The following is a 5,000-nucleotide window of genomic DNA, read 5'->3' as shown; positions in this document are numbered from 1 at the left end:
TGGTTCCGAAGGATGAACTGGACAGTTCCAATAAGATTTCATTCTTGAACAAAAATCCGTTTTTTGGTTTATTTCATCTATTCCATGACCGGAACAGGGGGGATACACGTTACACCACGATTTTGAATCAGAAGAGATATTTCAAGAAATGGCAGATCTATTCACTCTATCAATAACCGAGCCGGATCTGGTGTATCATAGGGAATTGACTTTTTCTATTGATTCCTCCGGATTGGATCAAAAACCATTTTTGAATGAGGTATTCAACTCCAGGGATGAATCGAAAAATCAATCTTTATTGGTCCTACCTCCTCTTTTTTATGAAGAGAATGAATCTTTTTATCGAAGGATCATAAAAAAATGGGTCCAGACCTCTTGTGGGAATGATTTAGAGGATCCAAAACCAAAAATAGTGGTATTTGCTAGCAACAACATAATGGAGGCAGTCAATCAATATAGATTGATCCGAAATCTGATTCAAATCCAATATAGCATCCCTGGTTACATAAGAAATGTATTGAATCGATTCATTAAAAAGAATCGATTCGATCGCAACTTCGAATATGGAATTCAAAGGTATCAAATAGGAAATGATACTCTGAATCATAGAACTATAATGAAATACACGATCAACCAACATTTATCAAATTTGAAAAAGAGTCAGAAGAAATGGTTCGATCTTCTTATTTTTATTTCTCGAACGGAGAGATCCATGAATCGGGATCCTAATGCATATAGATACAAATGGTCCAATGGGAGCAAGAATTTCCAGGAACATTTGGACCATTTCATTTCTGAGCAGAATAGCCGTTTTCAAGTAGTGTTCGATCGATTACATATTAATCAATATTCGATTGATTGGTCTGAGGTTATCGACAAAAAATATTTGTTTAAGTCACTTTGTTTCTTTTTGTCCAAGTTACTTCTTTTTTTGTCCAAGTTTCTTCTCTTTTTGTCTAACTCACTTCCTTTTTTCTTTGTGAGTTTCGGGAGTATCCCCATTCATAGGTCCGAGATCCACATCTATGAGTTGAAAGGTCCGAATGATCCACTCTGTAATCAGTTGTTAGAATCAATAGGTCTTCAAATCTTTCATTTGAAAAAAAGGAAACCCTTATTATTGGATGACCATGATACTTCCCAAAAATCGAAATTCTTGATCAATGGAGGAACAATATCACCATTTTTGTTCAATAAGATACCAAAGTGGATGATTGACTCATTCCATACTAGAAAGAATTGCAGGAAATCTTTTGATAACACGGATTCCTATTTCTCAACGATATCCCACGATCAAGACAATTGGCTGAATCCCGTGAAACCATTTCATAGAAGTTCATTGATATCCTCTTTTTATAAAGCAAATCGACTTCGATTCTTGAATAATCGATATCACTTCTGCTTCTATTGTAACAAAAGATTCCCTTTTTATGTGGAAAAGGCCTGTATCAATAATAATGATTTTACGTATGGACAATTCCTCAATATCTTGTTCATTCGCAACAAAATATTTTCTTTTTGCGGTGGTAAAAAAAAACATGCTTTTTGGGGGAGAGATACTATTTCACCAATCGAGTCACAGGTATCTAACATATTGATACCTAACGATTTTCCGCAAAGTGGCGACGAAGGGTATAACTTGTACAAATCTTTCCATTTTCCAATTCGATCCGATCCATTCGTTCGTAGAGCTATTTACTCGATCGCAGACATTTCTGGAACACCTCTAACAGAGGGACAAATAGTCAATTTTGAAAGAACTTATTGTCAATCTCTTTCAGATATGAATCTACCTGATTCAGAAGGGAAGAACTTGCATCAGTATCTCAATTTCAATTCAAACATGGGTTTGATTCACACTCCATGTTCTGAGAAATATTTACCATCCGAAAAGAGGAAAAAACGGAGTCCTTGTCCAAAAAAATGCCTTGAGAAAGGGCAGATGTATAGAACCTTTCAACGAGATAGTGCTTTTTCAACTCTTTCAAAATGGAATCTATTCCAAACATATATACCATGGTTCCTTACCTCGACAGGGTACAAATATATAAATTTCATATTTTTAGATACTTTTTCAGACCTATTGCCGATACTAAGTAGCAGCCAAAAATTTGTATCCATTTTTCATGATATTATGCATGGATCAGATATATCATGGCGAATTCTTCAGATTCCATTGTGTCTTTCACAATGCAATCTGATAAGTAAGATATGGAATCTGATAAGTGAGATTCCGAGTAATTGTTTACATAATCTTCTTCTATCCGAAGAAATTTTTCATCGAAATAATGAATCACTATTGATATCGACACATCTGAGATCGCTAAATGTTCGGGAGTTCCTCTATTCAATCCTTTTCCTTCTTCTTGTTGCTGGATATCTCGTTCGTACACATCTTCTCTTTGTTTCTCGAGTCTATAGTGAGTTACAGACAGAGTTCGAAAAGGTCAAATCTTTGATGATTCCATCATACATGATTGAGTTGCGAAAACTTCTAGATAGGTATCCCACATCTGAACTGAATTCTTTCTGGTTAAAGAATCTCTTTCTAGTTGCTCTGGAACAATTAGGAGATTCTCTAGAAGAAATACGGGGTTCTGCTTCTGGTGGCCCCATGCTATGGGGTGGTGGTCCCGCTTATGGGGTCAAATCAATACGTTCTAAGAAGAAATATTGGAATCTCATCGATCTCATAAGTATCATACCAAATCCCATCAATCGAATCGCTTTTTCGAGAAATACGAGACATGTAAGTCATACAAGTAAAGCGATCTATTCCTTGATAAGAAAAATAAAAAACGTGAATGGTGATTGGATTGATGATAAAATAGAATCCTGGGTCTCGAACAGTGATTCGATTGATGATAAAGAAAGAGAATTCTTGGTTCAGTTCTCTACCTTAACGACAGAAACAAGGATTGATCAAATTCTATTGAGTCTGACTCATAGTGATCATTTATCAAAGAATAACTCTGGTTATCAAATGATTGAACAACCGGGAGCAATTTACTTACGATACTTAGTTGACATTCATAAAAAGTATCTAATGCATTATGAGTTCAATACATCCTGTTTAGCAGAAAGACGGATATTCCTTGCTCATTATCAGACAATTACTTATTCACAAACCCTGTGGGGGGCTAATAGTTTTCATTTCCCATCTCATGGAAAACCCTTTTCGCTCCGCTTAGCCCTACCCCCCCTAGGGGTATTTTAGTGATAGGTTCTATAGGAACTGGACGATCCTATTTGGTCAAATACCTAGCGACAAACTCCTATGTTCCTTTCATTACAGTATTTCTGAAAAAGTTCCTGGATAACAAGCCTAAGGGTTTTCTTATTGATGATAGTGACGATAGTGACGATATTGATGATAGTGACGATATCGACCGTGACCTTGATATGGAGCTGGAGCTTCTAACTATGATGAATACGCTAACTATGGATATGATGCCGGAAATAGACCGATTTTATATCACCTTTCAATTCGAATTAGCAAAAGCAATGTCTCCTTGCATAATATGGATTCCAAACATTCATGATCTGGATGTGAATGAATCGAATTACTTATCCCTCGGTCTATTAGTGAACTATCTCTCCAGGGATTGTGAAAGATGTTCCACTAGAAATATTCTTGTTATTGCTTCGACTCATATTCCCCAAAAAGTAGATCCCGCTCTAATAGCTCCGAATAAATTAAATACATGCATTAAGATACGAAGGCTTCTTATTCCACAACAACGAAAGCACTTTTTCACTCTTTCATATACTAAGGGATTTCACTTGGAAAAGAAAATGTTCCATACTAATGGATTCGGGTCCATAACCATAACTATGGGTTCCAATGTACGAGATCTTGTAGCACTTACTAATGAGGCCTTATCGATTAGTATTATACAAAAAAAATCCATCCTAGACACTAATATAATTAGATCTGCTCTTCATAGACAAACTTGGGATTTGCGATCTCAGGTAAGATCGGTTCAGGATCATGGGATCCTTTTCTATCAGATAGGAAGGGCTGTTTCACAAAATGTACTTCTAAGTAATTGCTCCATAGATCCTATATTTATCTATATGAAGAAGAAATCATGTAACGAGGGGGATTCTTATTTGTACAAATGGTACTTCGAACTTGGAAGGAGCATGAAGAAATTAACGATACTTCTTTATCTTTTGAGTTGTTCTGCCGGATCGGTCGCTCAAGACCTTTGGTCTCTACCCGGACCTGATGAAAAAAATGGGATCACTTCTTATGGACTCGTTGAGAATAATTCTGATCTAGTTCATGGCCTATTAGAAGTAGAAGGCGCTCTGGTGGGATCCTCACGGACAGAAAAAAATTGCAGTCAGTTTGATAATGATCGAGTGACATTGCTTCTTCGGTCCGAACCAAGGAATCCCTTAAATATGATTCAAAATGGATCTTGTTCTATCGTTGATCAGAGATTTCTCCATGAAAAATATGAATCGGAGTTTGAAGAAGGGGGAGGAGTCCTCGACCCGCAACAGATAGAGGAGGATTTTTTCAATCACATAGTTTGGGCTCCTAGAATATGGCGCCCTTGGGGCTTTCTATTTGATTGTATCGAAAGGCCCAATGAATTGGGATTTCCCTATTGGGCCAGGTCATTTCGGGGCAAGCAGATCATTTATGATGAAGAGGATGAGCTTCAAGAAAATGATTCAGAGTTCTTACAGGGTGGAACCATGCAGTACCAGACACGAGATAGATCTTCCAAAGAACAAGGCTTTTTTCGAATAAGCCAATTCATTTGGGACCCTGCGGATCCACTCTTTTTCCTATTCAAAGATCAGCCTTTTGTCTCTGTGTTTTCACATCGAGAATTCTTTGCAGATGAAGAGATGTCAAGGGGGCTTCTTACTTCCCAAACAGATCTTCCTACATCTATATATAAACGCTGGTTTCTCAAGAATACGCAAGAAAAGCATTTTGAATTGTTGATTCATTGCCAGAGATGGCTTAGAACCAATAGTTC

This window comes from Abrus precatorius, unplaced genomic scaffold (assembly GCF_003935025.1).
Source record: "Abrus precatorius isolate BTA unplaced genomic scaffold, Abrus_2018 Scaffold10, whole genome shotgun sequence".
Taxonomy (NCBI): domain Eukaryota; kingdom Viridiplantae; phylum Streptophyta; class Magnoliopsida; order Fabales; family Fabaceae; genus Abrus; species Abrus precatorius.
The sequence above is the reverse complement of the archived record's forward strand: the minus strand, read 5'-3'. Positions refer to the sequence as shown.